Consider the following 13,552-nt stretch of genomic DNA (forward strand, 5'->3'; position numbering starts at 1 on the left):
ACACAGCTTTACACTCATATATTTTGTATTATATATTGTAGTACTCCATTCATGGTAAATAAACAGCATTTATATGGATACACTGCCTATTATTATTCTGCTTATAGACTATATATATATATATATAGCAGGGAGTGGGGTTGGAGGCACTCACAGGATTTGTCAGAAATAAACACACAGACCCAAAGTCTGCCAGTCTTTGGGTCTGTGTGTTTATTTCTGACAAATCCTGTGAGTGCCTCCAACCCCACTCCCTGCTACGTACAGTGTCGTTTGACACAGGCATGGCACCCAGGTCAAGATTGAACTTTACAAGCTGAGTGCCGATCGCTACAAAGGATATATATATATATATATATAAACAAGGGGGGCTACCCCAATCTGCGCCTTGATATCCTGGAGCAGCAACCCTGTTGGATCCCCTGTTAGACGAGACCCGAAATTTAGAGATGAACAAAGAGAGGGTACAGAGTGCGCTTATGATATACTAATATGCATATCATATAAAAGATATTTATTTATAACAGGTTTTACCTTTATAATATTTTGTATACAAAAGATAAAAACAAACAAATACAATTCAGTTACTATCCTGTATGTGGTTCATTCACAGCATGTGATCAAAACATATGAATCTGGCCCAGCGCGTTTCGTCAGCTAGGTGACTTCATCAGGGGCGAATAGTAGTTTCAAATTGAATGATACTAGTAAGATGTCAATATGGATGTATCCATAAGGGTAGGTAGGAGCATCTCCTTCTTACTATATATATATATATATATATATATATATATATATATATATATATATATACACACACACACAATTAAAAAGAAAAATGTTTTAGTACTTTAAAGCTTTTTTTCATTAAAGAAGTCCTCATTGTAATTGTCTTTGTTTCTCTCACTGGCTTTAAGATATGCTATACTGGAATATATTATTATTTTCAGGACGGATGTCTCCTCAAACAATAATTAGTGGAATAATCCAGCAGTGTAAACAAGTTACGCTGCATTGTGCATTATCACATTCATTGTCACTTCAAACAGAGGCTGTTGTAAAGCGCCGGTCTAGAAGAACAAGCAGCTTGTGAATGAGGTTCTTATACTTTATGACAAGCCATTTGGCAAGAACTTCGTATAGGAAACATCTTTTGAGAACAAAAGCAGAAAATATTTTGCCTTAGGATAGATTAAAAAAAAATGGCTAGATGACAAATGTCATGTCTAAAAGAAGTGCCTAAGGAGGAAATGTATGCCGGAGAAACAGGAGGTGGTCTTCATCCTCAGACAAGTTCCTCCGAGGAAAAGCGTCCTATCATAGAGATCATTGTACAGTACTAAATCCTCTCCTGGTTTTCAGGGCAAAATACATTCAGGGATTGGCAGCCTTTGCCACCTAGAGGTATATTAATCAAATAAAACGAATAGATAAAATGTATGACACTGACATATTAATTATGAGAGGAATGCCACATTGATATCCCACAATAACCAGCAGGACATGTGATGTTAAACAAACGCCTGTTTGCTGAATTCTATGTACAGTAGTATACGGCTTACCTCTTCACTAAACCACAAAATAATCATTAAAAATAAAATAATTGAACTAATTAAATTAAATGTATTCGCCAAAAACGCAGAACAATTGCCAATTATAAATTCCCCAATTACCAAAACTTCCAATGTAAATATATTTATTTAACTTTAAATTGAGAACTACATTTACAATGTTATGTGTGATTAGAAAATTGAAATATCTTTGAAATATTGTTAGCTCTTTGGCCCATGTATCTGGCACCATGCAGCCAGCCAGTGGCGTAAGTTTGTCCATGGCGCCTAGAGGCAAGATAAATGCTGGTGCCCCCCCCCAAACCCTTCACTTTTATATATATATATATATATATATGTGGGGGGTTTTGGGGGGCACCAGTATTCATCTTGCCTCCGGATGCCCGGCGAGGATCCAGCAGCAGCAGGGGGAGAGCCGACGCCCGGCGGGGACACGGAGGTAGCATGGGAAGAGCCAGGCTCACTTAGTGCTCTGCTTCAATGACAACGGCAAAGATAGGTAATGGGGGACATTAGGCCAGGAGCCCGGCGGCAAATTACTCCATTGCCTCCCGGAGTTCGGCCACTGCAGCCAGCTTTACTGGATGCTCCAGCCATCCTTAGGATGCTCATACTGGGTAATGTAGAGCAGCGGTTCTCAACCTCGGCCCTCAAGTACCTCAACAGTGCACATTTACCAGGTCTCCACACAGAATCACAAATTTAATAATTAGCTCCACCTAATTAGCTATGATTTTTTTTTTGCAACTGGTGGTGGCAGAGGTGGTAATGGTCAATAACTGCTGCAACGTGCAGTGGTGGCTGTGTCCAGAGAGGCAAACCCACTCACCGCGGCTGCCACCACCCCCCAGCTCCCCACCGCCGATACACCTCCCCGCCGCCTACCCCCCCTGGGGTCACCGCTGCCACCCCCTGTGGCGGAGGTGGCAGCCGTCAAACCCCCACGGGTGACACCACTGTGACAGCACCCAGTGAAAAAAACATTTGCTATACTCAACGGGGGGGGTGGGGGGGGGGGGAGAGCCAGAGGTCATGCAGTGAGGGGAGAGCTGATAAGAAGTGGAGCCACTAGCTTTATTGACAGGGGCTGCTCTGATTGGACAGCAGCTGGATCTGCTGTCCAATCACAGCAGCCCCGCCCCCTGTCGATGAAGCACTTATAGAAGTGCTGCAATTAGCATTTTTGGTACTTGTTTCCTAGCACGGCGCCCGTCGCATGTGATCGCATACCTTAACTTAAGGTATGCGATGGACGCATCCGACGCGATTTCAGGGCTATTTTTAGCCTTTTCCCCGACAATTAAAAAATTGCATCCATCGCATGCCTTAAGTTAAGGCATGCGATGCGACCGATGCGATGGACGCGATTTTACATAGGGAACAATGTTAAAAGGGCTAATGGACCCGATTTTTCATTGTATACCCACCCTTATGGGTATTTTACATGTGAAATGCCCCCCCCCCCATTGTTGACGCCACCCCACGATGAACGCCAACCCGAAGAATGGTGAGCGCAGCAAGCCCGCGAGGGGCGGCGGTATGCGTCCTCCGACCTTTTCATACCCCTACTATCCACGTCGGCGTGGAGTTGATTTTATATAGTGTGGCGAGCGCATCGTGGGGTGGCGTTAACAATGGGGGGGCATTTGACCCATCAGGGTGGGTATACAATGAAAATTGGGGTCTGGGGGGGCATTTAACATTGGGCCCAATGTAAAATCGGGTCTCAGGGACCATTTTACATTGGTTCCGATTTAAAAATCACATCGATCGCATCGCATGCAATTTGGTTGCATGCGATGAACGCGATTTTTTTGGACCCGATGGATACAATCAAAATCACACGCGACGTGCTAGGAAACAAGTACCGCATTTTTTTAATGGCCTTTTTAAAAATGCAACTTTTGCCCTGTCCCAACTTATTCCATTATACAATTGTTTGGGAGGCACGCATATCGGTGCCTCCCAAACTATTTTACAGGTAACAAATTGATAATATAATACAAGGAAAATACTTTGACACATAATATGTGTCATAAGTATATTATTTGTATTATTTTAAACAAAATAACAGGGGAAGCACTGCCTTACCTGCCTCCCCTGACTGCACGTCCCTGAATAACTGTTGGTGGAGAAGGTGGCAATGGTCAATAACTGGTGGTGGAGGAGGTGGTAATGGTCAATAACTGGTGGTGGAGGGACAGGTGAGATTGGTTCTGTATGTGCAATCAAGAGGTCCCAACATCCTAGGGATGGCCTTATCCTAAAATTCACCCCTTGGGACAAGCCTTGTTTTGTCCCCATCATCTCCCCCACTCCACCCCCTAAATGGCTGCAGCATATCAGTCATGTGTGTGCATCTTGGGTGCACTGCATGTGACAATGCAGGACACATCTGGCACACTGGATTCTGCGCATGTGCAGTCCATGCACCCTCTGAGTTGTAAGCAAACCATAGGGGTTGTGTTCTGTTCTACATCAGGCCCAGAAAACCTTGTGCCCCAAACGTATAAGCTATACTTGGATTTATATTTTGCAAATATTTTATATGACATTTATGTTTCTTGCTGTTTTGACATTAAAACATAATTGCTTTCAAATGCAAGGTTTATAACCCATTCCCAGTAGGTATTTTAGCTTAATAGCATAATGCAAAAACTACATGATAAAAATCATAAATGCAGGGCTGCGCGCTAGTGATATTTCTAACAATCCTGATATTCTATTCCGCTGAGATCTCCCAACAAGACTAATGATTTATGGAGGCATTGCCACTCAGCACAGGCAATTACCGCTGAATATGCAACTGGATTTTACATAACACATCAAATAGCCATTAACTGCTTTAGTGGAATCCTGGAAATCCTCAGAAGCATTTATAAATGAAAAATCATATACTCACTGAGGGGCTGATGTAGATTGAGATCTCTGTGCAGATAAATAGGCCGTTGGCATATACAACCATGCAGGTTTGTATGAGCCTGATGCTTACTCCTACCTTTGCTTGGATGTTCTGGACTGGATAAAGAAGGGCGCACTACCGCAGGGCTAGCACAGTAAGCGCATGTTCGCATCATTCTGAGTACATGCAGCCAGGCAGAGACACATATGCTCCTGTCCAAGATGATGGATGAGGGTGGTTACCAGCACTAGTGAATGGCTTCTGATAGCATTACTATGACTGTACCACTGGTGCTGACCAGTGGCGTAGCTACGTTTTGGGCGCCCCCCCCGTCGCCACCCCACCAAGCACCCCTACCCCGCCGCCCATGCAAACCCCCCCTCAATCCCCCACAGTGACAGCCTTACTTATCGCGTTGGTCCCGGCGGCTCCGTTCTTCTGCTGAGGACCACCAGAAAATGGCCGCCCCCATACAGCAAACAGTTTCAGAGAACTGTGCGCTATATGGGGGCGGCCATTTTGTGGTGGTCCTCAGCAGAAGAACGAGCCGGGACCAGCGCGATAGGTAAGTCTGTGGGGGATTGAGGGGGGGTTTAACTATAGCACCGCAGCCCCCGGCGCCCCCACATGCACAGCGCCCCCCCGCTGTGGCGGGGGCTGCGGTGCTATAGTTACGCCGCTGGTGCTGACAGTACAGCAGACAGCAGCTGAGGCCTCCATACTGACCGGTTGGGCATCCCCATTTCTGTCAACGAGAGCCTGGTTGGACGACCTGGCGTACCCCTTTACACTGCCCACTACCCAGGTCCTGCCCGTGTTCCACCCTGGTCAGGACCTGGGTAGAAGTCTCATGTAAATGGACATGGGTTGACCCCATTTACACCACCACTGACCCAGGTTTTGGTGGTGGTGTAAAAAAGGTGTAAGATGGGAGTTCTATTTAAAATGGGATGTTGCCCGTAGCACCCAATGAGATTCTAATCTATTATCTTCTAGAAGGTTCTAAATAAATAAGAAATAGAATCTGATTAGTTGCTATGGACAACATTTTTAATAGAATTCACATTTTAGTACTGTAAATTAACCCAATGGGTGACATTAAATAGAATGAGAGTTTTTCGCTATTTTTAAAATCTCACCATATCGCCGCACATCTCACTTTTTTTTCACATTTTTCCCCCATATTTAATTAAATGCGAATTCACTGTGAAAATTTTGGTGCGATTTGTGGCGATTTTAAGTCATGAAAATGTGCACATTTCAAAACTTGCGATTTTTTGTTCAAAAAATAAACGCAAAAAAAACGGCGTGAGGTCCCCCCTCCTGAGCATAACCAGCACCAGGCTCAAGGACCGGTCCTGGTTCCTAAAATAAGAGGGACAAAATGACTAGGGGTCCCCCGTATTTCAAGAACCAGCACCGGGTCATACCAGCCAGCAGGGTAATGCCACAGCCGGGGGGAGACTTTTTATACAAGTTGAGCTGAGTTTGGCAGCCAATAGAATCATTCGGAGAAGAGACGCTGAAGATGGAACATCAGCCTCTCTCCGTATAGTTCATCAGACGGGTACCAGCGGGAGTAGACGCAGAAGACCTGACGTGGGGCAGAAGACCTGGACTACGTCGGATCAAGATGACAGATCTTCTCCAGAGGAACTTGGTGAGTAGGATTTTCTTCCACAGGTCCCCCTATGGATTTCCTCGGATCCTGGACCCCAGACTCTTTATTCCTACAGACAGAGTGACAGTTTCTTCTGAGGCAGCGTTTTCACCAGTGACCACAGAGGGTCAGACAGCAGACAGATAAGTACACTGATGTATATATTAGCTTTGTACAAACGCCTGACTAAGTGCACTGTGACAAAATCCTGAAAGAAAGGTGTAATGCTGCTGTGTTGGGGGAAGGAACGTCTGCCATGTTAATTAACTGCACATTTTGCGGGCTTCAAATTAACTCCTGAACAGATGAACCATGGAGATATATGGCCTACATGCAAATCTGTGCCCAATGGGAAGGTCTGTGTCTGCCTTAGTACAGACTTTAAACAAATAGAGAGATGAGTTGTCGAGATCTCCCAGGCCGTTGTCATCCTCACAACCTTGGAAGAGATTGAATCCTCTGTCCCTGCTGTTGATGATTTTTGGCTGTTAAGCAGGAATTGAATTTATCTGAGGTGGATAAGGCTCTCCAACCGGGAGTGTTCAAGAGACAGCGCAGAGACGTAGTCACTTTTCCTTCTGATGAAGGCATGCAAGAATTGCCGGGAGGGGTGGTAAGAGACTCCTTATGCCCAAGAGGTTTTTGAGCCTGTAACCCATGCCAGAAGAGCATGAAAAATGATGGGGAACAAGTCCCACTGGTAGATGCCCCGTCTAAAGCAACTACTTTGCTTGTGCAAGGGGGTGCTGCATTTAAGGACCCTGTAGATAAAAAGTTAGAGGGTTGTTAAAAAGCAGTTTTTGAAGGTGTTGGGTTTATTCTGAGACCTATTATTGCTTCTGCCTGGGTCTCCAAGGCCATGATGGCGTGGGCAAATACCCTGTGTGCTTTACTGCAGCCGGATTCAGAAGCTTTTGCCTTGGCTGAAAAGCTGAAGGCTGTACACCTAGGAGGCTGGAGAAGAAGGAGTCAAAATGGCTTCTAAGGTGTTGGAAAAGGTAAAGCTCCCAAGTCCCATTTTGGTGCCTTTAAAAAAAGCAGGCTTCCAAGGGTGAGGAGAAGCCCTCCGCATGACGGACCAGAGGCTCCCTGGTCAGGAATCAGAGTGGGGGGTCGTCTCTTGCTGTACCGGTTGGGCTTTATCCACCCAGGATCCTTGAGTTCTCAATGTGGTTTCCCAGGGATACAGGATCAACCTGAGGGGCGTTCCTCAAAGGAGGTTTCTTCACCCAGGGAGGCACGCTTAAGAAAGGCCCTTCTGGGGGTGGCAAGGTCTCTCCTGGAGAAGTGCATGGTGGTTCCGGTACCGCAGGAGGAAAGGAAGAAGGGGTTTTACCCCATTCTTTTCTTGGTGCCCAAACAGGACAACTCATTCAGACCAATTCTGAACTTGAAGTCTCTGAATCTCCACTTGTGGGTGGATCACTTCAGAATTGAATCTTTGAGAACAGTTCTCCTGAGCCTGGAGCCGGGAGAATTCAAGATGCCTATTTGCACGTACCTATATGCAAAGAACATCAGTCTTTGCTGCATTTCACGATAGGCGATTTACTTCTGCAGTTTCAGGCTCTTCCCTTTGGGCTGGTGACAGCTCCAGGGGTGTTCACAAAGATAATGGCATTCATGGCAGCAGCACTCAGACTCCGGGGAATTGTCATCATCCCGTATTTGGATGACCTTTTGCTCAAAGCAGAGTCAGCAGAGAGGCTGCAGGAAAATTTGTCAGTGGCAATTCAGTTTCTACAGAGCCATGGGTGGATTTTAAATCTACCAAAGTCCCAGCTGTGTCCCACTCAGAGACTTTAGTTTTTGGGAGTCATTCTGGCGACACATTTTCATTGTGTATTTCTCCCGGAATCAAAAGCCAGAGATGTTTGACAGTTAGTTTTGACCATTCTGTAGTCACTCAGTCCATCAGTATGGCATTGCCTGAAGCTACTGGGCAAAATGATGGCGACCTTCGAGACCCTTCAGTATGCCAGATTTCATTCAAGGCCGTTCCAATGGAACATCCTTGCGTGTTGGTCGGGGAATCCCAAAACCATGAAAAAAAAGGTTCGCTTATCTCCAGAAACTCAGAATTCCTTACTGTGGTGGATGGATGTGGAATCCCTCCAGTTAGGATGTTTCTGCAGGTGGAAGAAGTTCTGAGGGGATCTCCCATTTGGATCCAGTCAGACAATGCCACAACTGTGGCTTACCTGAACCACCAAGGGGGCACTCGCAGCAGGATGGCGATGCAGGAAGTGTCTCGGATCTTCGAGTGGGCAGAGGCCAACGTACCGGCCTTATCTGCTGTTTTCATTCCGGGGCTTCAGATTGTGGAAGTGGATTTTCTCAGCAGAGCGGATCTCCTGAAAGGAGAGTGGGCTTTACACCCAGAGGTGTTCCAGGAAATTGTGGCTCTTTGGGGACTCCCAGAAGTGGACTTAATGGCGTCCAGACACAATTGTCAGGTATCCAGGTTCTGTGAGATGACCAGGGATCCGTTGGCGTGGGCAGTGGATACTATGACAGTGCCCTGGAATTTCAACATGGCATGTGTCTTCCTGCCATTTCCCATGCTGGCTCGGGTCCTCAAGAGAGTGAGGACACAAGGTGCATCAATCATTCTGATAACTCCAGATTGGCAAAGGAGATCTTGGTATTCCATTCTGAGCTTGTCTAGAAGGTCGTGGCGTCTTCCACTTCAGCCAGACCTTTTCAGGCAAGGGCCCTTCCTTCATCAGGACCTAGCTCGGCTTAATTTGATGGCCTGGCTCTTGAAACCTCCATCCTTAAAAGAAGGGTTTCTCAGACGCAGTTATCCGAACCATAATTATTGCAAGAAAACCAGTTTCTGCTGCTAATTATTATATTTTTTATAGGGTTTGGAAGACGTACATTAGATGGTGTGAGAGATAGAAAGTTCACATTTCTAGATTTAAAGTCTCAAGACATCTGGAGTTTCTCCAGGATGGATTTTCCTTGGGATTAAGCCTTCAATCTTTGAAGGTGCAGTTGTCGGCCTTGTCTATTTTCTTTCAAAAGAAGGTGGCCTTGTTACCGGACGTGCAAACATTCCTCCAAGGGGTTACCCATCTTAAGCCTCCTTATAGACAACCAGTGGCCCCTTGGGATTTATCTCTGGTGTTATGTTATCTGTTTTACAGAAACCACGTTTGAACCGTTAAGGTTGGCTGATCTTAAGTTTCTGACTAAGACACTGACGTTTTTGTTGGCAATCACGTCTGCAAGGCGTGTATCTGAATTAGGGGCCTTGTCTTGCAAGTCTCCGTTTTTGGTGTTCCATGATGATAGGGCTGTGTTGAGAACAGTTCCTCAATTTTTACCTAAGGTGGTTTCCTCCTTTCATTTAAACCCGGTGTTTAGTCCTCCAGAGGAGGTCAGGAATAGGGACAAACTAAAGAAATTGGATGTTGTTCGCGCTTTGCGCATTTACATGGACAGAGTGAAGGAGTTTCGTAAAACTGACTTGTTATTGGTTTTGTTTGATGTTCATAAGAGAGGCTGTCCAGCTTCAAAGCAGACCATTGCTTGATGGTTAAGGTCCGTTATTGCCTTTGCCTACATTGAAGTAGGTAGACCAGTGCCCTCCAGAATTAATGCTCATACCACCAGGTCGATTGCTGCCTCTTGGGCTGTGCGCCACGGGGCTACGGCGGAGCAAGTATGCAGGGCTGCCACTTGGTCCTCTGTTTACACATTCACCAAATTCTACTGGTTCCATGAGTTCACGTTGGCGGATGCTTCATTTGGGCAAGCAGTGATGAGAACTGCAGGCCTGAGCGTACCCTCCCAAAGGACCGGCTCTTGAACATCCCATGGTTGAGCTGTGTCACCAGGATGAATGAAAGAGAAAAGGGGATTTTTGAAAGAACTTACCAGTCATATCCCTTTCTCTGAATCCATCCTGGTGACACAGCGAACCCTGTAATGCCGTTTCATGTGTCATGATTATGATGGTTATAATTACTTAATTGTGCATATTAATATGTACAGGCGTTGTACTGAGTTAATGTTTCCTAGTGTGCTCCGGATGTTGAACTAAGGAATGCTGGGATGCAGAAGGGAGGAGCCTGCCTCTCACAAAGCTTTAGCATAGGTGCCTGGCTCCATCGGACTCCATCGGACCCATAGGTGCCTGGCTCCATCCCATGGTTGAGCTGTGTCACCAGGATGGATTCAGAGAAAGGGATTTGAACGGTAAGTTCTTACAAAAATACCCTTTTTTGCACAAATATCTTCTGTACTGCCATGCATGCACAGAAGCACTGCAGCATGGCTGTCTGGGAGGGCGGGACCATCGGATCACCATCAAATGTTTACTATTTGGAATACTGCCATCGAATGGTAAAAGTACTACCATCGAAACAAAAACAAAACCCCTTATTTATATTATATATCACAGAGGGTATGTGGAAATACATGCTGATAATGATTCTTCCTCAATGACAGCGCTGCATGATCACCTGGCTTCTGGCCACTGAGGAGCTGACTTTTTCTTATCAAACCCCCCATATGGTGACACCTGCTGGCCATTGTGGTCCGAAACCCCCTCCCAATGTAGAAGTGCCATCACAGCGACTGTTAGAAGAGCTTATTGATTGCACGTGACATAATAACAGCGGCACTAGTTTATTTTTTATTTCAAGAACTTTCTAAACAATGGGGTTCTGGATATGGGAACATTTACCTAACCGAAATATGATGTGATGTTATTAGCTAATTGACATTTTACCCCCACCATATCAGGCTTTCATGTGTTTGTTTGTTTTTTTCATGTTCTCAAAATGATGGTCAAGGTCTGATTAAAATTGTATTACCTTCCAAAAATGACACTGAAAGATCATTGCTGACTCGTTCCGTTCTGCCCAGTTGTTTGTCATACAAAATCTGATTGCAGCAGCGCCTTAACCTTCTGCAGCGTGAAAAATAGTTTCCTTGCGCTGCCTGCCACCTCTTCATTCTTCTTTCCACTTACTAGAACATAAGTAGGTGAGTGATTTATAATGAAAGCAAATACAAAGTATGATGGCTTCCCTGAAATACACAGATGTATGTGGGGAGATGTGAAACGTGCTTCATTTTCTTAAGGGAAATACTGGGACTGATTCAGACCTAGTTGGTCAGGGACAAATTTTGCACTGTATCCGATTGTGCGAGTCTCTGATTGAAATTAAAGTCAGTCTAGACCAGGCATGTCCAAACTATGGCCCTCCCGCTGTTGTGAAACTACAAGTCCCATCATGCCATGCCACAGTTTTGCTGGGATGTGTAGTTTCACAACAGCTGGAGGGCCACAGTTTGGACATGCCTGGTCTAGACTGAATTTTATTATTTAGTTTATTTATAAACGGGAGAAAAACCATTCGACCATTGGTAACCATCTAATGATTTTTCACTCATGCGGCCACATGCGAAGGGATGTGTAAATGTATTAGATATGGCGATAAATTACTAAAAAAACATTAAACTTAATTAAACAACAAATGAAACAAATGATAAAAATTTGGATCTGGAAATATATGTGCTTCTGTAAGAACCCCATAGAACATATCCAGTAAAATCATTTTAAATTGAAACAGAATGTGATACTAAGGTAATACTCTCTCATACGCCTTTCAGATCAAAATCACAGGTTTGACCCGAGATTTTGAACTCAGGTCTAACCTGGTTGTGACCAGGCTCAAATCCCTTTCACACCGAAGGCTGGAATGGCTTATTCCCATCGGACCCAATCTTCTCTTTATGTGACTATACACTGGGCACTTGGAGATGATGTCACCCATAACCGTGCCAACATCTCTGTGAGAGATGTGCAAAATATCCACAAAAAAAGGCAGCATTGCTCATATTTGTTAGATACATTCAAATAAAAATTGTGTCCAAAAAATAATTTTGATGAATAAAAATGTGGGCTTGGCAATATTCACACCTATTTTGACAGTACTACTGCAGGCAGCAAATCTGGTGGTACGTGGCCTGGTTAGGATAATTCACACTGCTCTGTGACCCCGGATCTTCCTGTGACGAAACCTGGGTGCTAATTCAGTTGGATTGACCGGTCATTCAACCTTGGTTATTTTTTATGTGTATATTGCAAGCGGACAGCCATTTGGGATTGCAGTGGTATTATTAAACTATACAACAATGTCGTCTGGTACACAGAAAAATAGATACATTGACCGCACCACCATATATTAGATCAATGGTGGTGCGGCCAACGTTGGCTGACAGGATTTTTATTGAGATGCCAATTGGAGCTATTTAAAATCTGTTGCCGCTTGCGTACAAAGACGCTGACATCAGATGCGCATTGGTTGATAATCAAACCTTCTGAGTAACTATCACACCTGTAGGTATTTGTGAACCCTGACTGGCATCACAGGTTGGAGTGGAGTTAGGAGCTGAAGAAAGGAAGCTAGGCAGCCATATACAGGGCCTTATTCTGGTCGATGCGTAATTTTCCGAATTCTTTCGGATGGTGTATTTTAGCCGTCTGAGCATGCGTGGGCAACGCTAGGTCTCCATACTCGTTCTCACTAATACCGTACAGAAAAGTGCAAAGAAACCGCAATATGCTTGTATACAGCCTGACTCTTTGGGAATTCTTTCGGATGCCGTTTTTTAGCCGTCTGTGCATGCGTGGGCAACGTTATGCGCATGTGCCACCCAAGGTCTCCGTACTCATTCTCACTAATACCGTACAGAAAAGTGCACCGCATTCACTCGGGAAATATGGGCGTAATATGGCCGTCATTCGGAAGTACACAGGGGCGTAGTTTCAAAGTGGGCTAAACTGGGCGTAAGCATGGGCGTACACAAGGGAGTGCACTAATTCTGGTAGGCGTGCATTCGGACAGAACAACAACTGCAAACGAACCAAAAGGCAGAAAATATGCGGTCTCCATAAGCAAGTATTGCTTTGCGGACACCACTCAGTCATGCGCTAGGCATTCGGAATGCCCAATCAGTACGCCGCACCTGAACCAATGTCAATGTCTGAACACAATACAATCCACTCCTTTACTCATTACTCATTAAGTACACTCTTTTCATTGCTTCAATTGGAACTATTGCAGCTTAAATGGACCATTACAAAACACACAAAGCTATGCTGAAAGCACGGCTGCATTTTTTACACACATTTACACTGCAAGCAATGGACAGAACTTGCTATCACTAATATAAATGTATATGTCACTTTTACATTAACCAATAACAGCACACATTTGGGGATAAAAAGAAAAATTTATTACAGTAAGATTTAAAACATAAGATTTTAAAAGCATGTTCTTTGGCACATGCCAAAAATTAAAGTTACCATATCAGGAATTTTAAACCACAAAAAGCCACAGCAGAATCATTAGGAACACATCAGGTGGCTTCACAAGAAAAGTATAGCACCAGCACTTC

The sequence above is a fragment of the Crinia signifera genome, chromosome 5, assembly GCF_055691185.1.
Source record: "Crinia signifera chromosome 5, ASM5569118v1, whole genome shotgun sequence".
Classification (NCBI taxonomy): Eukaryota; Metazoa; Chordata; class Amphibia; order Anura; family Myobatrachidae; genus Crinia; species Crinia signifera.